Source organism: Callithrix jacchus, chromosome 4 (genome assembly GCF_049354715.1).
Source record: "Callithrix jacchus isolate 240 chromosome 4, calJac240_pri, whole genome shotgun sequence".
Lineage (NCBI taxonomy): Eukaryota > Metazoa > Chordata > Mammalia > Primates > Cebidae > Callithrix > Callithrix jacchus.
Window position 1 is genome coordinate 159941159 of NC_133505.1, and position 23999 is coordinate 159965157.

The 23999-nt window shown below is 39.2% G+C and overlaps 1 protein-coding gene and 1 pseudogene across 3 annotated transcripts in view; both read right to left on the reverse strand.

Moving 5' to 3' along the window:
• RGS17 (regulator of G protein signaling 17) overlaps positions 1-23999 on the reverse strand; it is a 132938-nt gene that overhangs the window by 95714 nt on the left and 13225 nt on the right. The window lies entirely within an intron of this gene.
• On the reverse strand, positions 14530-15535 carry LOC100388075 (proteasome subunit alpha type-6 pseudogene; annotated as a pseudogene).

Here is a 23999-nt window from a genome sequence, read left to right on the forward strand (position 1 = left end):
CCACGTTGCTGCCTGGGAATCTCCTGGCCTGGCTTTCTGTTTAAGTCCTGTTTAATCAGATGAATGTGCTAATCTGCCTTCTGAAATATCCAATTGCCAGTTTAACAGGGCAGCCAGACCAGTGTATTTTGTATGGAGTATCGCTGCACTGCGGCCTCAGCCCAAACAGCTGCACTGGCCCAAACAGCCACGCTGGCCCAAACTGCCGCACTGGCGGCCCATGGGGCTCGTACACCTGGGAATCTCCTAGTCTGTGGACAATAAAGATCCGTATGGAAATGCAGCATCCACTCACCCTCTGCGGATTCACTGGGAGCTGCAATCCTGAGTTGGTCCTACAGCGCCATCTTCCCAAAACCTGATCTCAAATCTTTTCCAGCTTAAAGAGTGTCATAGCTATATGACCATTGCCACATAAATAACAATTAACATTAAAATGTTAAATGTGTAAGTTTTAGGAAATATTTTCTATGAGGAATATTTTACATTACAACATTTTAACATATCAAGTTTGATGAATAATAGGGTCATAGAATTGCCTTTTGTGTTCAGGTTGGATGATTCATGCAAAACTGAAGACCTCTAACTTTCATTTCTATTTCAGGTAAATTTCCTTTTTTTGAAAGATTTCAGAAAGATGATAGTGAGCATCTGAAAAACATGGCCCAAAGTGGAGACTGTCCCTTCTTCATACCAGGGCCTCTTCCTCTAAATATAATATTGATGATAGGGCAAGCATCAATAACCTGTTTATTTTCTAGCTGTTTCAACTCAGTATCTTCTCAGCTTGCAACCTCAGAATAAAATGTAATAGTTTAATAGGCACTGTGATTTATTTGTTCCTTCAATAATGGAAAAAGCAAAAACTAGTCAGCTATTTTTTGTGGCTTTTGATAAAATATGTTTTATAATTGTATGAAGCAATTCCCAAATATTTCTTATGAGCAAAAGCAAGGAAAAATGACCTGTGGATGTAAATGTTGATCCCACATATTTTCTCTTCTTTAATTCAATGATTATTGAACAACCATTATGTGCCTTGTAGAGCTTAGACAATAGTAATTTTGGGGGACGGAGGTGGGAAGAATCTCACTCTGTTGCCCAGGCTCGAGTACAGTGGTGTGATCTCAGCTCACTGCAACCTCTGCCTCCCAGGCTCAAGCAATTCTCCTACCACAGCCTCCCACAGTAGTGATTTATAAATAGATTTTTTCAAAGAAAACTCCGGCACCCAGGAATGAGAGGACATTAAGGGATGAACAGAAAGTTCATGAATTTTAGGTCCTTGTGTAGCCAAAGGATCCTTGGAAGTCTGGGAGAAAGACATGCAGTAGGGTCAAAGACTTGGGCAACCCCGAGATTCTGGAGGTATTGTAGAATTCATGCCTCAGTCTAAGGAGGTATGACATGGAGGTGAATGTCTAGCATAGGGTGGAGGACAAGATCACTAGGAAAGAGAAGGTCAAGAACATCTAGGAGGAATCTCTGAAATGAATAGAAAGAGGAGGACGGTTGTGAGAGCAACAGTATGCCTGCAGTGAAGACTGGTGAAAAATGAGAGAGAGTGACACAAGAGTAAGTAAATTATAGCAATAATGAGTGGTACAGGGTGATATAATCTGATGTTGTAGGCTCAAATTTGGAGATTTTAAGGGGGCTCTTGCAAACGAAGTTTTTGTTTTGTTTTGTTTTTTGCAAACAAGTTTTTCACCCCTTTCTACCACTGTCCAATAGGTAGAATAAGTAATTCTTCTTATTCATCATTGCCTATCTTCTGCCTCTTGGGCAGTGGTAGAAAGGGGTGAAAAACTTCACTTGAAAGAGCTGCCAGGGAAGTAATGACTTCATGGAAAAGTCAGGTTTCTTAGATTGAGAAAGTAAAAGGCGTATCCAGAAAAGAGAGTGGATATACAGTGATTACTGCTGCTGCTGAAGGCCTATGAGGAATTAGGGATGAGTGGGTTATGGGAATAAAAGAGGGAAATATAGAGTCTTTTAGGTATTGGAGTATGGATTGGGGGGTGACCTTAGTCCAGAGGAGTTCCTGTAGTACCTTATGTAAGGAGAGAGAAAGTAAACATTTCCATGATGACCAACTAATATCTTTAATGATGACATATCAGGAACCACTGTTTTTAGATTTCTCACTTAAATTTGTTTTTGAAAAATTTATTCCAGATTTTAACACTTTCCACTCCTAAACCCAGATATGCACTCAACATATTTATTGGTTCCAAAATGTTATAAAATATCTGTTTTTGTTTGGCATTTTGCTTTCTCCTTATATCTTTCATGAAGTGATTTCTATGATCTCAACCCCCTACATGGTGATCAGCTCCCTTAGGGAAGTCCTGTGCTCCTTTGCTTCTCTCCATGAATTTTAAACCTAAGGGGCAGGCAATTGAGAGGAACCACAAAGAGTTCAAAATAAACAGGGTTTAATCAATGTGTCAGACACTGGGTGGCAACTCTGTTTTTAAAGTCAAAGTCAAGTTGAAGTATAGTATTGTGTGCCACATTAGGGGAGCTCAAAAATCAGATTTTTAATAAAGTTGCTTCCAATAAAAATACTATCATTCTATGATCTTAACAAGATAAATCTGAATCTAAAATTGACATTATAAACCAGAAAATTAGCCAGAACTACACCTGTGCATGGATGGAGTAAAAGAGAAGGAACAGACAAAAATACCAGAGCCGAAGATTCTCGGGGTCGATGTTAAGTGATCATTTATTCTGATTTGCTTGGAGATGTTCATGGTTGCATCTCTTGGCCCCCAAAAAATATTTCCAGTGCCCCTTTTCACTTTCTAAAATGAAACTGACTTGGATGATGAACTATCTGATCGCTCTAGATACAGTGGATTCAAAAATGAAAATGATCACACCAGTAAGAGACACATACACAAATACACATGGCATTTAGTTGAAATAAAACTGTTATCTACTTACTCTGCACACACTTTTAAAATGAAAAGCATGACTTTCTGCCTTTCCTACTCTTTTTTTCCTAGCACGAGAGTTTAGAGGAAAGCAAATTCGTCTCTTTATTTTTAACATTTACTACTTATTGATTTATATTTAGATACCTTTGGGACTTTTAACTAATCTTTATTTGAAGATTTAGTGGAGAATATTTGGGCTACATTTTAAATATCTCTGCAGGGACAATGAAGTTCAAGTATAACCCTGATTTAACCTGAATTATTAATTTTTAACCCTGCTATAGCAGAGAAGCATAAGTGAGACAAACCCTTTTCTAAAATATATTCAGAAAAAATATATAGCTGTATTTGTCCTAGAGGAAGTGTGCATTCTGCCCATAACAAGTTTCTCCCTTCCTGGAATCTAAGTGATTTTGTATTTCACAAGTGGCTTTGTGAAGTACAATACAAAAGTGTTTGGGTAGAAAAAAAGATGTCAGGATTTGTAATCAGAAGTCCTGTGTTTGTTTTTGGTTGCACCACCCATTAGTTCAATAACTTAGCATAAGCAGATTACCTAAATTCTCCATATTTCAGTTTCCTTATCTGAACAATTATTATTCCAAAAATAGAAAAGCACTTTTCAGGCTGGGCGTGGTGGCTCAAGCCTGTAATCCCAGCACTTTGGGAGGCCGAGGAAGGTGGATCACGAGGTCAAGAGATCGAGACCATCCTGGTCAACACGGTGAAACCCCGTCTCTATTAAAAATACAAAAAATTAGCTGGGCATGGTGGAGCATGCCTGTAATCCCAGCTACTCAGGAGGCGGAGGCAGGAGAATTGCCTGAACCCAGGAGGCGGAGGTTGCGGTGAGCCAAGATTGCGCCATTGCACTCCAGCCTGGGTAACAAGAGCAAAACTCAGTTCCAAAAAAAAAAAAAAGAAAAGAAAAGCACTTTTCAGAGTGGGTGATTAAATAAGAAAATATGTATGAAAGGATTTATCACAGCACCTGGCACCCAGTCCCTCAAAAGTCACATAGCAACTCTACTTCCAGTTTATTTCAATCTATAGCTTGTTATATGAGAACTACTTTTAATAACGATATTTCCAAGCTGCTACTAGTTCTCAAATCAATGGCTATATTTAGTACATTCTCCTTGATAGGGCAGAAAGGGAAATTAATATATTTTCAATTTGACAAGAATTTTTCCTAAGAAATTAAAGAAGACTTAATTAATTAAAGAAGCCTTAATTAACCTGGCAGACCATTTATCTACAGACTACATTCCCTGAACATTCTGATTAATCAAAATTTTATATGAGGCTAATATCAGGCAATTTACATAATTAAAGACAAAATTACTTTATGTGCATATACTGAGGTATTTTTCTTGTCTACATCATATATTTTTTGTAAGAGGCAATAATAAACTCCTATTCATTATAGTTTATCTGTTTTCTTCCAGAAACTTGTTATTTCTCCTAGATACTTGTTTATTATATCCTGACGTAATTCTCCATATCAACCTTTGACTAGAATCAAATGTTAGAAATGGAATTAGAATTCATACAGCAAAAGGCTAATTATCCCAATTTGATCACTATACCTTGTATACACATATTATCAAAATATCACTGTATATCCTATACATATGTAAAATTAGTGCCCATCACCTATAAATAGAAAAAAGAAGGAATGGCAACAATAGTTCAAATACCAATATATCTAAGAATTATTGCTAGACGTCTTCCTTTTATCTAACATTCCTTATTCCCATGGGAACGTCTACCAGGTAAATGTTCTCTCCACTTTAGAAGTTGTTAAATCATGTTTAGCCTAAAGCTGCTCCTTAAATATTTTTAATTTGGCTTAAAGGTTTCTCTGGACATCAAGGTGTAAACAGACCATAACCTCCTCTCGTGCCAATCATTGAGTTTTGGCCAAAGGTGGTCAACTGTTCAAACCACGTTCAAAAAAGGCAAAGGCCAAGCTGTACCCAATCTGGCTGTTTCTGTCACTCACTTCTGTTTTCTAAGCATCACTTTCCTTTTTCTAGCATGTGGCTGTGCTAGAGTCTCTCTGAGCCTATTCAGGCTCAGAGGCTACCAGATCTGCAAATCATTCTTTGCTCAAACTCAGTTAAACTTAGTTTAGCTAAGGCATTTCTTTGAACAAAACATAATTTGACTTTTGAAAAATTTAAGTAATTTGTTCATGTTCCAAGCAATGGAATTAAGATTTCAACCTAGTGTGTTAGGTTTGAAAGTCCATGAACATTCGACTCTATACAGTTGACCCTTGAACAACCTGGATTTGAACTGTGGGGTCCCCTTATACACAGTTTTTTTTTTTTTTTTTGAACCAAACGTGACCTGCAAGTACAGTATTCACAGGATACAAAACTGCATAGTATAAGGAGCATTGACTTTTCCCATATGTGGGTTTTGCAGGGCCAACTGGGGACTTGAGCGTACATGGATTTGGTTATCCTGAGGTGGTCATGGAACCAATCCCTCATGGATACCAAGGGAAGACTGCATTCTAATAGTGATCATATTTGTAGGCTATTGATTTAAAAGTAATGGCAGATGTCATTTCTATATACAGCAGAATTCCTTCATAACATGGAATTGGAGACTTGTAGTGTTGGCCTTAGCAATTAATAGTATATGCTACTACTGGTGACTACATATGTTATGCGGTGATACAGTTTGGCTCTGTGTCTCCACCCAAATCTCATCTCAAATGGTAATCCCCACGTGTTGAGGGAGAGGTCTGGTGGGAGGTGACTAAATCATGGGGGCAGACTTCCTCCTTGCTGTTCTTGTAATAGTGAGTTCGTTCTCATGAGATCTGGTTGTTTGAAAGCATGTGGCTCTTCCCCCTTCATTCTCCTGCCACCATAAGGAGCCATGACTTGCTTCCCCTTCACCTTCTGCCATGATTATAAACTTCCTGAGACCTCCAAGTCATGCTTCCTGTTAAGTCTGCGAAACTGTGAGTCAGTTAAACATTTTCTTCATACATTACCTAATCTCAGGTAGTTCTTTAGAGCAGTGTGAAAATGGACTAAGTGGTTATGAATTGGTACCTACCAACAAGGTATCAAATCCATTGTCTGGCATCCCTGCCATCAATTAACAACCTGCCTTTGTACTCGAAGGCATTTTCCTTCTGCATAATCTTCTATTAAGGGAAATGATAAGCCTCATCACTTAACTCAGTACTAACAGCTGGACCCCAGATGATGCTCTGAGGGTGTCTGACAGGACACCGGCAGGGAGGATAGGAAATGGAACATGACAGAGACACACTCTGTCTCTGGTTTTTCTCTATGGGTAAAACAGGCAAAACTAACACATCTTACCAGTCAAGTAAAATTACAAGAACAACGTGTATGTATGTATATGAACCTGTGTGAACACTGAAGATTCAGACAGACTAGTTCTAGAGTTGTCATATTCTTACTGATGTGATTTGGACTGTGCAGGAGCAAACTAATTAATTATACTGGAACTCTATATTTAAGATATATGTTTACTAGTAAAACAAAAAGTGTCTGATACGGTTTGGCTCTGTGTCCCCACTCAAACCTCATCTTGGATTGTAATCCCCTTGAGTTGAGGGAGGGACCTGGTGAGAGGTGACTGGATCAGGCAATTTACATAATTAAAGATGGTTCCCCATGCCATTCTCATGAGCATGACAGTTCTCATGAGATCTGATGATTTAACAGTGTGTGGTGGTCCCCCCAGCCCCGCCACCATGTAAGATTTACCTTGCTTCCCCTTCGCCATCTGCCATGATTGCAAGTTTCCTGAGGCCTTCCCCGCCATGTAGAACTGTAACCTTTTTTCTTTATAAGTTACCCAGTCTCAGGTAGTTCTTTATAGCAGTGTAAAAATGGACTAATACAGTGTTTTAAGTTCCATACTAAGTCATGTCTACATCACTCTATAACCTATCGCTGCCTTTTAATTTGTATGAAAGCACATTCAAGTAGAAGCTAATGTTCTCATCTTTAAAATATTCAGATCAAGGGGAAAAAGAGTAAAGAAATCAGTTGGCATAGGCTCACGAGTTAGAAGAGTTTAGTACATGTCAGCTGGTTAATCAATTCTTCAGAGAAAGAAAAAATGAGGGGAGCAGAATTTTATAGGGCTTGCAACTTGCAACAAGATGAACTGAATCACATGTTCCTTAGTCTAAGAAATACAGATATAGAATGTAGAAGATGTTCGCTTGAGTCAGACTCAAGTATGACATATTTGATTTTCTCCATTAAAATATAGAATGAACACAGGTAGAAAAAATTACCGGAGTTTTCTACCTTTTGTAGCCAATCTCACTCCAGTTACAACACTGTCAGTGTCACAGAGATGGTCCCTTAGAGTTCCTCCAGGCCCCTCTTTGCATGTGGAAGAATCTAATGACAGTTGTCAACTGAGGGCTGGCCTATGTGGGCAGATCTTCTCAAATGTTTTTCTTTTCTAAATATTATTTTCTTTCAAATGTTAATATGGGTTAGGCCCAAAGCATTTTGTTGTTCCCTTCAAATAAAGAAAAAGTACAATGCACACATTAGGCATTCCATATTCATTGTGCATGTGTCTTGTTTTATGCATTCTATTTTAAATATTTATTTTTAGTCACTGCCCTGATACTCAGTGGCTGGCAGTTAGTAGACTCTCAGCCATAACTGCTGAATGAATAAAATGAATTCTACAACAAGCTTTTGCTATTGAAAAGCATTATGGAGGTACATTACATCGATCTCAGAATTTTTACAGTTCAGTGAACAAAGAATATCGCTAATGGGTGTAGAATTTCTTTCAATAACTCAGACAGCACTCTTCAGTTATTCTTTACCAACACTGTTAGCTGAAAACCAGGGACACTACAATAAATCACAAGATACACAGAAGGATCTAACCTTTGAGTAATGATCTGCTGCTGGACTATAATGCAGCATTAGTAACTTCAGCTTAATGGAACAGTGGTTAAGGAATAATGGGCTGAGATGTTTCAGATCTTTATGATGACATCTTTAGAAGTAACTTTTTATTCCCTTTGTGTTCACCATTTATTTAATATACGCCATAGTTATTACCACCGATATGCTGGTCGTATTTCCATGAACTTCAGCAGAAGGTGGGGTGGAGGATGCTGTTGTGAGCTGTTGACTTCTGCCACTGGCTCCTCCAGGACAGCAGAGCCACACTTCCTCTCAAGTGCTGCTACCACCCTTTTCTCCTAGCAACCATATTATGTTAAAAGTGCAGTTGCTGAGGTTGCCAGGATATTCTTCTATTCTTGTCCTCCATGATCAAACCAAAAGCAAGAGAAAGCATAAACCACACTGAGGCAAAGACACAGGTAGAGGAACCCAGAAAAACCAAATGCCAGCCTCCTATCAAGAAGAAATAAACTGAGCAAATTATTTTATTGTTAATGCTTTAAAAATTCATCATTTCTTTTCATCTGGGTAAAATCAGAAAACAAATTTTTAGAGACAATCCACAAAAGAATGGCTATTAAACATTTGAAGACAAAATTAACTACATTATCATTAGTCAGTAGAAGCTACCTTTTCCCAAGAGGAAGAGAGGTAAACATCCTAAAATTGTCAGAGTGACCTGGAAGATTCTAAACCACAATTAACATCCAGCTTCAAATATAAAAGCTTTGAAGAGGATACCACATCTTATTGAACCAAAGATATCATTGATTGTGAAATGTGTACTGATTTCTGAAATGTAAAAATGTGAAAAATATGCATCTTAGGATTATTGAAACACGGTATGTTACCTCACTTGATATTTCAATCAGTTGTGAGATAAAATATCCTATATATTTACAGAAAAAGAGCAAAAACCAGGTTTTCAGAGTCATACAGCTAATAAAGGGTAGAGATATAATTCATCTACCCTTTGACTATTATGTTCAAACTTAATGTAATGTTTTTTCAATTCCTTGAAAAGATAGTAGATAAAAAGTTATTGAATAAACATGCTTACAGAACTTGATAGTTGTTGGCATGTTTGTTACACTCCTAGCAATTCACTAGGTATCACTAGGCCTGTTTTACAAATGAGAATAACTGTTTTTATTTTTACAAATAAAAAAATTGAATGATTCACTCAAGGTCACACTATTAGTAACAGAGCCAGGAGTGAAACCCAAGATAAATGACTCTGAATCCAGAACATGTTTGACTAAGGTCGGACATTAACCAGCTCCCCGATCTGAAATTAGAACATGGACATAAAGATAGTTCAAGAGAAATGGATCTGTTGGATACATAGGAATAGCTGTTGCACATGTCAGATGGATTCATTGATTTATTCAATAAACATTTACCGAATGGCTACTGTGAGTTAGGCTCTGTTTTAGTACCTAGGATACAGTAGTGAATAAAATATTTAAAATCATATGGAACTTTTAAGAGTTATGGAGAGAAACAAGGTTAGAGGGAGGAAGATGAAGGAATTCATAATTTAAATTGTGGTTAAGGAAGGCACCCCTCAATGACATTTGAGAAAGAAAAAGGAGATAAGGAAGTGAGCTACCTGGATATATGGGGGAGGAACATTTCAGGCAGGACGAAGGAAAGTGGCCCTGTCCATTGAGAATGTCCTGGTTCACTGAATGAACAGCTGAGAGGCTGAATGCCCGGGCAGAATCAGAAAGGGAGAACCTGGAAGATGATCAGTACCAAAGGTAGTTGGGTGGGCAGACACAACACACTGGGCCTTGAAGGCCAATGTACTAAGGACTTTGGGACTTACACGGAACAAAATGATGACCTTAAGCATAGCAGCCTCATGGAATTTAGAATCTGGGCAGGTTCAATAACTCTGTCCTAGGCATCCCAAATATGTCTACTTCATCAGTCTGATTTAATCTCAGGCTACCTGGCCTGTAGTTGTTCTGTCTACCTTGTAGCTATGCTATAAAACATGGCTTATTCTAGAGAGGGTTGACAGGTAAGCTTCTAGCTCCACAGATAGCTAACAAGTAAATATTTACTAGAGACCTATTATCTGTCCTGGGCATTTAGAAAGGAGCCCCCCCCCCCCGCCCACCATCCTGCTGCCACCCCTTAGTCTGCCTCTTACAAAAAAAATGGTTAGTTGCCACTCAACTTAGCTGTGAAATAAATCATGAAGGTCCATAGTATTCACTGCTGGAGGGGCAAGCTCAGAATTATGATCATGCCAGGAGTAGCCAGAGACAGTTTTATTTAAAAAAAATATTTGAGGCTGGGCATGGTGGCCCAAGCCTGGAATCCCAGCACTTTGAGAGGCCAAGGAGGGCGGGTCAGGAGTTCAAGACCAGATTAACCAACATGGTGAAACTCTGTCTGTACTAAAAACAAAAAAATTAGCTGTGTGTGGTGGCATGCGCCTTTAATCCCAGCTACTCAGGAGGCTGAGGCAGGAAGATCACTTGAATACAGAAAGCAGAGGTTCTAGTGAGCCAAGATCGTGCCACGGTATTCCAGCCTCGAGTGCCATGAATCTTGAGTGAGATTGCATCTCAAAAAAAAAAAGAAAAGAAAATTGAGGTGATTTCTAACAGCTGTATGTAAGGTGAAGTCTTTCCAAGTGGATGAAGACAGGTAAAACATCTCATCCAGAAGTGACAGCATGGACAAAAACAAGGCCTAAATAGCATGGCTTACTTTTTAAAGATTCATTCATTCATCTGTGGCAGGGGCATCATAAGGCATCTAAGGGGTGGTGGCAACCAAGAACAGACAGGCAGGAGGAATCAGGGGAGGAGCCATGCAAAAGTCTCTAGATCTCATTCTAGAAGTGGAGTGAAAGGGTATTGGAGGCAGGGATGCTGCCACAACAGTCTAGGCAGGAGGATCATGGGAACTGGGAGAGCAGAAATGGAGAAACAGAGCAGAGGTTAGGAGTCCCAAAGAGGTAGACTGAGCCCTGGTTATGGATAGTTTACATATCTGTGTGACTAAGAAGGGGGTCAAGGTCGACTCCTGGGGACTGTAGAAGCCACTCTTCGGTAAAAGTGTGAAAATAAAAGGGGTTACTCATAGAAAAGACAAGAATGCAAATGTCATGTTCTGATGCAGGCAGTTTCAAAGGAAGGGGATGTCACTATGAGGTGGTCAGACAAGGATTCATAAAGGCCTTAGGACTTTACCTTGGACCTTAAAGGATGGTCAGGACTTAGAAGAGTGAACTGAAGCATGCACAGCATCTCAGGCTGAAAACCGTCGAGCAAAGTGGCAAAAGAGAAACCATTTTCTGGAGGTAAGTATATGGTATTTTGCAAGTAGGAAAGGGTAGAAGAAAAGGGAGGAAGAGGCTGGCCCTCGAATGGTATGGGGTTTACATCTGGACTTTTCTTCCAGAAAGGGAGAATTCCTTACTTTCACTATTTTGTAAGGCAACTAGTTTGACTGTTGATCAACAGTCCTGGAGAGTAATGGTAGCCATCATAAATGTGCTGATGACATCAATTCATAGTGATTTTGTACGTATATTATAATTCTTTGTCATACTAGGATTCATGAGTTCCCCCACAGAGTTCGATAGCCAGAGCTAGAACTCATTTCTCCTGATGTCATCTCTGGATTAAAAAAACTTTTTAGTAGTTTGGTATTCATAATCCCTGGCATCATTTTCTCCAAACACCTCATATTGTAGTTATGTATGAAATGGTAAAAACAAGTTTAATACAAATTTAACAATACTTTATCCAAATATTTTATTTTACCTTGGAGCCTTTAGCTGTTTTTGTAAGTTAATTATGTAATGAATGTTTTATGCTGTTTGTAAAAAAAAATTCAAGTACGAAATCAACTTCTTAAAGTCTATATTGTATTTTCTATTATACTGGGGACTATGATAATGAAATTTTAACTCCACCCAAATACACAACTTTAAAAGAAAAAAAGTAGCATTTAAAAGTCTCCACTGTAAAAATATAACTTGCTCTGTTACATCTTAAATTGTTACAAGCGGTGGTGGAGTATTTGCTATGTCTTTTCCACATCCATCATTTCACAACAAATAAAACACCAACTAGAGCATTAGCTATCATTACATATTTTCCTGGAATACAATCAGATTCTTTTCTTTCATTTCCCCTTAGCAGCAATCAAATCCCTAACAGCTCTTGATAATTCTTTATTTCTTGCTTTAGTGCCATCCTTGAAAACAAAGCCATCCGTTATTGTGTATGTCATTTAAAAAATCACAGGTAAAAGGGGAGCTCAGATTGCTCCAAATGAGTGCTTTCAGGAAATAGTGCTTCTCCTATGATATAATTGGAAACCTGGAGTTCATGTCAGTTATAGGGCAATCTGCAAAATATCAATCCTCTCCCATTCCTCAAAAAGTGCCACATCCTTCTTCGCTATTTGAGGCTGCTTCTGCTCTTCATTCATTTCACCTCATTCTAGCAGAGCACATTATACAGCCTCTGTAAATACTTTTCCCAAGAATTTAGACAAAATAAAATCACTGCACTCCATCGTATCATCGAATATGCAGCTGAAGAACATACTCCTTTTGGTTTTCCATCTCCATTAAATGTGATCTAAATTTTCTGATATACCTCAGAATTCTACTTCAGTTAATTATGCTCTAAATTCTCAGAAATGTACCTCAGAGCACTAGGAAACAAGTTTGGCAGGCAAATGGCAGAAACAGCACAGGGATGAAGATGAAACAGGCAATTCATTCCTGGGAAATTCCTGGAGGGAAGTCAAATTTCCAGCCTGAGAAAAAAATGAGCTCACTTCTCCCCCTTGTGCCCACAACTTCAGATGCTATAAGCCATACACATATTTCCTTGAATGAGAGAAGGCAAGAGAGTGGAATCTCCATCTTCTGATCTCTCATTCCAATATTTTTTAGACTGCAATTAATATATTTGTAGTAGTACAATATATTGATTTGAAATGGACTGATACCAAGTCATGTCAGTTTTTTAAAAATGAAGATGTAAAAAAATTCCCCTACATTCCAAGATACAGCCACTATGCCTTTGGTATCCCTTCACTTAGCCTTATGTATTTGTACCTAATTAATGTATGAATGAAAAAGTGTGTGTGTTTGTGTATGTGTGTTTGTGTGTATAGATAGAAAGACAAATAAATCTTTATAGACTTGCTCTACAGAGGAGTCCAAATGGTGCTCTCTGAGCCAATTAAAAAAAAAAACCCTCAAAGACCAAGTAAGCCATCTATCTCATGGGCACAGGCATTTTTGTCTGTGTTGTTCCCTAGAAAATCTGCATCTCCCAGAACAGTGCTAGCACATAGTAGGTGCTCAGTAAGTATTTTTTAAAAGATAAAGTCACTGGATGAGCCACACACAAAAATTCAGTTTGAATCACTTTTATTTACAACTTTTTAAAAACCCAAATCACTTATCTTTCCCAAACTATTCTATAAAAGCCAAATGCAATGAAACATTAGAAACAAACAAGCAAATAAACAAACAACAAAACAATAGAGGAGATAAATTTAGTCACTACTCTATGGTTTGAAAAATTCGCAGCTAAACACCATTTTATTCATTTTTATTATTTCAACTGCAATTTCCTGCTTATTTCCTTACTTTTGAATGACAGTTCACTGTTCTGCCTTTCAGTACGAGATTAGTATATGTGAAAATCTACCTTATTTCACATTTGCATTCCAAAGAGTACTTTCCTAATGAGTTTATGAGGTAATTATTCTTCCTTTCAATGTTCATTTCCATTTAGTACCCTCTTACCTGGTCAATTGCACACAAGCAACGTTCACTAGATTGGAATCCTTTTGTGGAACAATCTAACAAATTATAGACAGGAAAGTCTGCTTATTTGTGTGTTTGCTTTGGCAGCCACACATTTGGTTAATGGACTAAGTAATACAGATAATATCATGATCAAACCTCCCCTTTCAGCCTAAAAGGACAATTAGATTGTTTTTTAATCTATCTTTTGCAAAGCTATAAATACTTTTTGTTATTTCAGATGCTTCAAGTAAAGCTATTAGAGAAAAACCAATGTGTAATATTTGTGCAACAACATCTTTCTTCTAGTTGGGAGTTAAGATATTAGAGATAATGAGATGAGGAAAAAATGGACCCATTATTTTTGTGGACTCAGCTAGTTTCGAGGTGCCGTTTAAGCTTATCATGCTATATGAGTCTAAAACCTTTTGCCTGTCCACGACCTTGGGGAAATTCTACTATCTCTAAACTGCAGACTTGCCCCCTGGAACCTTGAGGCAAAGCCTAACATGGTGCCTAAATAATCAAAATTGCTTCCAAACATGAGGTCTAACCTAAAAAACATACAAGTAAATAAACAAATCCATTGAAATGATATACTGTTCCCTCATACTTGTTTTTACTTTGATATAGAAAGATTTTAAATTTCTCCAGAATGAATAAAATTGATGTTACAGGAAGTTCCATGGTATTTTTCCTGACCCTTCTCCATGATAAAATTTTGCTTCTCACAGCCAAGAAGCTCCCTAAACCCAAAATCAGTGTCAAGAGAGTTCTGCTTGAATCTACTGTCCACCTCAGGCTGCTGTTAAGTCTCCTCTAGTTAGTCCTCTCCTCTCCATAGTTCTTTTTTTTTTTTTTTTCCAAAAGCACTGTTTTTATTTATATAGAGTCCTAACCACTTCGGCGGTAGGAGGAATGGGAGAGGCTCATTTTTCAATCCAGGGATCTCCGTAATGTTGGTTTGCTGTTACCAAACACACAGGTAAGTGACATCATGGATCTGGCAGACTAAGGACAATGTTTAGTCTCTCTCTGCTAGAGCAACAAGGTGAGCATCAATCTCTGCTTCTGTAAGAATCCTGAATTTAGGATTTTCAACTGTCACTACTTCAACTTCTATTTCTGAAGGTTTGAAATCAATTGATAAAACAGTAGACAAGCATGTAATTGCAGTTTCCACTGTCTGTTCAAATGTCCAATCAAATTTCTTCTTCACTTTTTTTTCAAGGAAGCTGGTTGACTCAGTTTGTTTAACTCCTGCTGCAGTGGCCTTAAACCCACAGTAGTAACCTGCAGGATCACACTTATATACCTGAGGGCCTTGCCCTTCATCTATACCAATTAAAATCATACAACAACTAAGATTTCAGCATTCTGTGTGTAGACCTGAGAAATATCAGCAATTCTTTTACACAGCATGTCCACAGGAATCTCATAGCCATACTTGTATTTCCAGTTAGCTGCCTCCTAGTGTGCCCTCTGCACCTGGGATCTGCTGTCAGCTGTCATTCCGGTCATCAGACAACCAATGTTTTCAGTTATCTTGAATAAGTGAGTCACTGTGCTGGAATCCAATAATTTGTCAGGTACTTTCTTCTGTGTGACAATTACTGCACAGTCTTTCCCTCTGACAGCTACTGATGTAAGGCCACCCTGGTTAATAGCCTTAAAAGCATATTCTACTTGGTAGAGCCGACCCTCGGGTGAAAAAATGGTAATGTGGCGCTCAAAACCAGCGCTGGAACCACGGGACATGTTGGTAGAACCGCTACTTCAAACACGATCTCTGGGCCCCGCAGCTCCCGCACTAAGCGTACAAGCCCCTCCCGGAAGTTGCAGTGACTTCTTCCTCCATAGTTCTTTTAAACAAGTAATCCACATTCAAAAAGATGGCTGGCTCACTTCCTTGTCTATTTCCATCTTTCCTTTCCTGGTTCTAGTTTCCTCTCAATTCTGATGAGCTTCTCTCTACCAGCACCTCTCCTTTTACATTTGTATGTCAGCAACTTGCTTTATATTTTAGGCAATTCTGATGCACTCTTGACTGCCAACACACACACATACACACACACACACACACACACACACCTCTCAATATAAGGATTTTGTTGTTAGCTACCAGAAAGGGTCATAGAAGGATGCATTGACTATTGACTCTTAGAAAAATCCCCGCAACATAATTAATGAAATAACAGCTCAAGATACTTTTGAAAGATAGTCTCCAGAAATTTAAATGGGCACTGTATTCATCTGTTTTCACACTGCTACAAAGAAATACCTGGTGGCTGTCAAGATGGCTGAATAGAAACAGCTCCAGTCTGCAGCTCTCAGTGAGATCAATGCCAAAGGTGGGTGATTTCTGCATTTCCAACTGAGATACTCAGCTCATCCCACTGGGACTGGTTAGACAGTGGGTGCAACCCACAGAGGCTGAGCTGAAGCAGGGTGGGCCATCGCTTCACCCAAGAAGCACAAGGGGTTGGGAAACTCCCTCCCCTACCCAAGGGAAGCTGTGAGGGATTGTGCCTTGAGGAACTGTGTATCTGGCATAGATACTATGCTTTTCCCATGGTCTTTGCAATCTCCCGCAGACCAGGAGATTCCCTTGATTGCCTACACTACCAGGGACCTGGGTTTCAAGCACGAAACTGGTCAGCTGTTTGGGCAGACAGCAAGCTAGAGTTTTTTTTCATACCCCAGCGTCACCTGGAATGCCAGTAAGACAGAACTGTTCACTATCATGGAAAGGGAGCTGAATCCAGGGAGCCAAGTGGTCTAGCTCAGTGGATTCCACCCCCATGGAATCCAGCAAGCTAAGATCCACTGGCTTGAAATTCTCACTGCCAGCACAGCAGTCTGAAGCTGACCTGGGAGGCTTGAGCTTGGTGGGGGGATGGGCATCCACCATTACTGAGGCTTGAGTAGGCAGTTTTCCCTTCACAGTGTAAACAAAGCCCCCGGTAAGGGGGAAGTTTGAACTGGGGAGAGCCCCACCACAGCCCTGCAAAGCCATTGTAGCCAGACTGCCTCTCTAGATTCCTCCTCTCTGGGCAAGGCATCTCTGAAAAAAAGGTAGCAGCCCCAGTTGGGGACTTACAGATAAGACTCCCATCTCCCTGGGAGACAGCACCTGGGGTGGGGTGGCTGTGGGTGCAGCTTCAGCAGACTTAGACGTTCCTACCTACTGGCTGTGAAGAGAGCATGGATTTCCCAGCATGGTGTTCAAGCTCTGCAAAGGCACTGCCTCCTCAGGTGGGTTCCTGATCCCCGTGCCTCCTGACTGAGAGACAACTCTCAGCAGGAGTTGACAGATACCTCATACAGGAGAGCTCTGGCTGACATCTGGTGGTTGCCCCTCTGGGATGAAGCTTCCAGAGGAAGGAACAGGCAACAATCTTTGCTGTTCCACAGCCTCCACTGGTGACACTCAAGAAAACAAGCAAACAGGGTCTGGAGTGGATCTCCAGCAAACTCCAGCATAGCTGCAGCAGAGGAGCCTGTTAGAAGGAAAACTAACAAACAGAAAGGAATAGCATCAACATCAATAAAAAGGATGTCCACACAGAAACCCCATCTGAAGGTCACCAACATCAAAGACCAAAGATAGACAAATCCATGAAGATGAGGAAAAACCAGCTCAAAAAGGATGAAAATTCTAAAACCAGAACATCTCTTCTCCTCCAGAGGATCACAATTCCTCACTAGCAAGGGAACAAAACTGAACATAGAATGAGTTTGACAAACTGACAGAAGTAGGCTTCAGAAGGTGGGTAATAACAAACTCTTCTGAGCAAAGGAGCATGTTCTAACCCAATGCACAAAGCTAAGAACCTTGAGAAAAGGTTAGAGGAATTGCTAACTAGAATAACCAGTTTAGAGAAGAACTTAAATGACCTGATGGAGCTGAAAAACACAGCACAAGAACTTCATGAAGTATCAATAGCCAAATCAATCAAGCAGAAGAAAGAAGATCAGAGATTGAAGATCAACTTAATGAAATAGAGCATGAAGACAAGATTAGAGAAAAAAACAATGAAAAGGAATTAACAAAGCCTCCAAGAAATATAGGACTATGTAAAAAGACCAAACCTATGTTTATTGGTGTACCTGAAAGTGACGGGGAGAAAGGAATCAAGTTGGAAAACACTCTTCAGGATATTATCCACTAACAGTGGATCCCTCTGCAGAAACCCTATGAGCCAGAAGAGAGTAGGGGCCAATATTGAACATTCTTACAGAAAAGAATTTTCAACCCAGAATTTCATATCCAACCAAACTAAGCTTTATAAGTGAAGGAGAAATAAAATCCTTTACAGACAAGCAAATGCTTAGAGATTTTGTCACCACCAGGCCTGCCTTACAAGAGCTCCTGAAGGAAGCACTAAATATGGAAAGGAAAACCAGTACCAGTCACTGTAAAAACATACCAAATTGTAAAGGCCATTGACACTATGAAGAAACCACATCAACTAACTGGAAAAATAACCAGCTAGCATCATAATAATAGCATCAAGTACACACAACAATATTACCTTAAATGTAAATGGGCTAAATGCCCCAATTAAAAGACACAGACTGTCAAATTGGTTAGAGTCAAGACCCATCAGTGTGCTGTATTCAAGGAGACCCATCTCATGTGCAAAGAAACACATAGGCCCAAAATAAAGGGATGGAGGAATATTTACCAAGGAAATGGAAAGAGAAAAAAGAGCAGGGGTTGTAATCCTACTCTCTGATCAAACAGACTTTAAACCAACAAAGATAAAAAAAGTGACAAAGAGCATTACATAATGGTAAAGGGATCAATGCAACAAGAAGAGCTAACTAATCTAAATATATATATATGCAACCAGTATAGGAACACCCAGATTCATAAAGCAAGTTCTTAGAGACGTACAAAGAGACTTAGACTCCCATACAATAACTGTGGGAGACTGTAATACCCCACTGTCAATATTAGACAGATCAATGAAACAGAAAATTAACAAGGATATTCAGGACTTAAACTCAGCTTTGGACCAAGTGGACCTAATAGACATCTACAGAACTCTCCACCTCAAATCAATGGAATATACAGTCTTCTCAGTACCACATCACACTTATTCTAAAATTGACTACATAATTGGAAGTGAAACACTCCTCAGCAAACGCAAAAGAACGGAAATCATAACAAACAGTCTCTCAGACCACGGTACAATCAAATTTGAATTCAGGATTAAGAAACTCACTCAAAACTGCACAACTACAGGGAAACGGAACAACCTGCTCCTGAATGACTACTGGGTAAATAATGAAATTAAGGCAAAAATAAATAAATTCTTTGAAGCCAATGGGAACAAAGACACAATGTACCAGAATCTCTGGGACACAGCGAAAGCAGTGTTTAGAGGGAAATTTATAGCACTAAATGCCCACAGGAGAAAGTGGGAAAGATCTAAAATCAACACCCTAATATCACAATTAAAAGAAGTAGAGAAGCAAGAGCAAAAAAATTCAAAAGCTAGCAGCAGACAAGAAGTAACTAAGATCAGGGCAGAACGGAAGGAGACAGAGACACAGAAAACACTTCAAAAAAAATCAATGGGCCGGGCGCGGTGGCTCATGCCTGTAATCCCAGCACTTTGGGAGGCTGAGACGGGTGGATCACAAGGTCAAGAGATTGAGACCATCCAGGTCAACATGGTGAAACCCCGTCTCTACTAAAAATACAAAAAATTAGCTGGGCATGGTGGCGCATGCCTGTAATCCCAGCTACTCGGGAGGCTGAGGCAGGAGAATTGCCTGAGCCCAGGAGGCGGAGGTTGCAGTGAGCCGAGATTGCACCATTGCACTCCAGCCTGGGTAACAAGAGCGAAACTCCGTCTCAAAAAAAAAAAAAAAAAAAAAAATTAATGAACCCAGGAGCCATTTTTTTTAAAGATTAACAAAATAGACTGCTAGCCAGACTAATAAAGAAAAAAAGAGAGAAGAATCAAATAGATGCAATAAGAAATGATAAAGGGGATATCACCACTGATCCCACAGAAATGCAAACTACCATCAGAGAACACTATAAACACTTCTATGCAAATAAACTAGAAAATCTAGAAGAAAGGGATAAATTCCTGGACACATACACGCTCCTAAGACTAAAACAGAGAGAAGTCGAATCCCTGCATAAATTGATAACAAGTTCTGAAACTGAGGCAGTAATAGCCTATTAACCAAAAAAAAAGCCCAGGACAAGAAGGATTCACAGCCGAATTCTATTAGAGGTACAAAGAAGAGCTGGTACAATTCCTTCTGAAAGTATTTCAAACAATAGAGAAAGAGGGACTTCTCCCTAACTCCTTTTATGAGGCCAGCATCATCCTGATACCAAAACCTAGCAGAAACACAACAAATAAAAGAAAACTTCAGGCCAATATCCCTGATGAACACTGATGTGAAAATCCTCAATAAAATAATGGCAAACCAATCTAGCAGCATATGAAACAGCTTATCTACCACAATCAAGCTGGTTTCATCCATGGGATCCAAGGCTGGCTCAACATATGCAAATCAATAAACAGTATCCATCACACAAACAGAACCAAAGACAAAAACCACATGATTATCTCAATAGATGGAGAAAAGGCCTTCAATAAAATTCAACACCCCTTCATGCTAAAAACTCTCAATAAATTAGGTATTGATGGAATGTATCTCAAAATAATAAGAGCTATTTATGACAAACCCACAGCCAATATCATACTGAAGGGCAAAAAGCTGGAAGCATTCCCTTTGAAAACCAGCAGAAGACGAGGGTACCCTCTCTCAACACCCGTATGCAACATAGTATTGGAAGTTCTGGCCAAGGCAGTAAGGCAAGACAAATAAAAAAGGGTATTCAAATAGGTAAAGAGAAATTGTCTCTGTTAGCAGATGACATGATTGTATATTTAGAAAATCCCATCATCTCAGCCCAAAATCCCCTTAAGCTGATAAGCAACTTTGGCAAAGTCTCAGGATACAAAATCAATGTGCAAAAATCACAAGCATTCCTATACACCAACAATAGACAAATAGAGAGCCAAATCATGAGTGAACTCCCATTAACAAGTGCTACAAAGAGTATAAAGTACCCAGAAATACAACTTGCAAGAAATATGAAGGACCTTTTCATGGAAAACTACAAACCACTGCTCAAGGAAATAAGAGAAGACACAAACAAATGGAAAAACATTTCCGGCTCATGGATAGGATGAATCTATATTGTGAAAATGGCCATACTGCCTAAAGTAATTTATAGATTCAATGATATCCCCATCAAGCTACCATTGACTTTCTTCATAGAATTAGAAAAAACTACTTTAAATTTCACATGTAACCAAAAAAGAGCCCAAATAGCTAAGACAATCCTAAGAAAAAAAGAACAAAGCTGGAGTCATCATGCTACCTGACTTCAAACTAACTACAAGTCTACAGTAACCAAAACAGCATGGTACTGGTACCAACATAGATATATAGACCAATAGAACAGAACAGAGGTTTCAGAAATAATGCCACACATCTATAACCATCTGATCTTTGACAAGCCAGACAAAAACAAGCAAGGGGAGAAGGATTCCCTATTTGATAAGTGATGTTGGGAAAACTGGCTAGCCATATGCAGAAAACTGAAACTGAACCCCTTCTTTACACCTTATACAAAAATTAACTCAAGATGAATTAAACATTTAAACATAAGACCAAAACCCATAAAAACCCTAGAAGAAAGCCTAGGCAATACCATTCAGGACACAGGCATGGGTAAAATCTTCATGACTAAAACACCAAAAACAATGGCAACAAAAGCCAAAACTGACAAATGGGACCTAATTAAACTAAAGAGCTTCTGCACAGAAAAAGAAACCATCATCAGAGTGAATAGGCAACCTATAGAATGGGAAAAAAATTTTGCAATCTATCCATCTGACAAAGTGCTAATATCCAGAATCTACATGGAACTTAAACAAATTTATCATCAAAAAGTGGGCAAAGGATATGAACAAACACTCCTCAAAAGAAGACATTTATGCAGCCAACAAACATGAAAAAAAGCTCATCACTGGTCATTAGAGAAATGCAAATCAAAACCACAATGAGATACCATCTCACGCCGGTTAAAATGGTGATCATTAAAAAGTCAGGAAACAATAGATGCTGAAAAGGATATGGAGAAATAGGAATGTTTTTACACTGTTGGTGGAAGTGTAAATTAGTTCAACCATTGTGGAAGACAGTGTGGCAATTCCTCAAGGATCTAGGACCAGAAATACCATTTGACTCAGCGATCCCATTACTGGGTATATACCCAAAGGATTATAAATCATTCTAGTATAGAGATACATGCACAGGTATTTTTATTGCAGCACTCTTCACAATAGCAAAGAGTTGGAACCAACCCAAATGCCCATCAATGATAGACTGGATAAAGAAAATGTGGCACATATATACCATGGAATACTATGCAGCCATTAAAAAAAGATGAGTTAATGTCCTTTGCAGGGACATGGATGAAGCTGGAAACCATCATTCTCAGCAAACTAATATAGGAACAGAAAACCAAACACCACATGTTCACTCATGAGTGGGATTTGAACAATCAGAACACGTGGATACAGGGAGGGGAATATCCCACACTGGGTCCTCTTGGGAGGTGAGAGAGTAGGGGAGGGATAGCATTAGGAGAAATACCTAATGTAGATGAAGAGTTGATGGTGCACCAAACCACCATGGCATGTGTATACCTATGTAACAAACCTGCATGTTCTGCACATGTACCCCAGAACTTAAAGTACAATAATGAAAAAAAGAAGAAGAAGAAAAGAGAAATACCCAAGACTGGGTAATTTATAAAGGAAAGAGGTTTACTTGACTCACAGTTCCATGTGGCTGGGGAGGCCTCAGGAAACTTACAGTCATGGCGATAGGTGAAGGGGAACAAAGCTTGGACTTTCTCACATCGTGGCAAAAGAGAAGAATCAGACCAAAGTCGGAAGAGCCTTTTACAAAACCATTAGATCTTGTGAGAACTCACTCACTATTACTAGAACAGGATGGGGAAAACCACTCCCATGATCCAGTCACCTCCCACCTCTTCTTAGACATGTGGGGATTATGGGAATTACAAATCAAGGTGAAATTTGGGTGGGAACACAAAGTGTAACCATATCAGGCACTATCAAACAATCTCACTAATATGAGAGAAAAAGGGGTTTGCCATAATATAGGACTCTTTGTACTCTTCCCACTTAGGCTCCACCCCTTATAATCATGATCAATGAATATTCATAAATTTACCATTCATATTAGTACCCCTGCACCTCGTGAGTGGACAGAAAAGTATACAGAGAATATGTGCTCCTCCTCTAACCCCAATGTTCCTGAAATTCCCAGGACAAAATTATGTCCTCATTGTAATTATCCTCATCTTATCAGCTAACATTTTGGGAATTATTTACTCCACGCCCAATGCTACCATCCTATTTTTTATCACATCAGTACTGAGCTGAGTTCTTTCCCATTCATGAAACACTCATTCCTTCATATCAACCACTGGCACTGCTTGGTGTACCAGCTTACATTCTAGTTACTGGAATGAGGGAGACTAATAATAAATAAAATAATTTAGCAGAGCAGTAAATGCTATTAAATAAAACAGATTATTGTTAGAGAGTACCATTTATGAGGAGGGATGAAGAAGGAACCACATTATGAAGACAGTTATTAGGGTCTCTTTGAAGCAGTGGCATTTGAATGGAAACTTGAATGATGAGAAAGACTGGGGGATGAGAATGATGAGAAAGACTCTGCTAACAAGCAGAGGGAATGGCAAGTGTCAAGGAACTGAGGTTGCAGGGTACTTGGTGCTCTCTCTCCTCACATTCATGGAGCTATCCTTGCATCTCCTCTCTGGGAAGTCCTCTTCCCAAATGCTCTCTTATGCTGACTTTTCACACCCAGGAGTATTCAGATGTCCAACTAGTCTACACCCACAAGAGATATCACTACCTTATTGGCTTTTACAGACCTTAATATTGCACACTTGACCTGCAAGGACTTAAAGAAGAAACAGCAATTTAAAGCAAACCTGAATCTTCAGCAGAACCACTGTTGACCACGTTGTCTAATATGTCACTGTCTCTTATCTAAGAATCCATGGGATATACTCTTCACAGAATTTCGTGCCAGGAAACAAAAATTCTTCTAAAGATCTGTTTTCCTTCCTTAACCAATAAATTATAGGTAATCTTCCCTGTTACCCTTTTACTTTGGCTGCCAGGAACCACAAAGCTAAAAGGTAGTATTCCT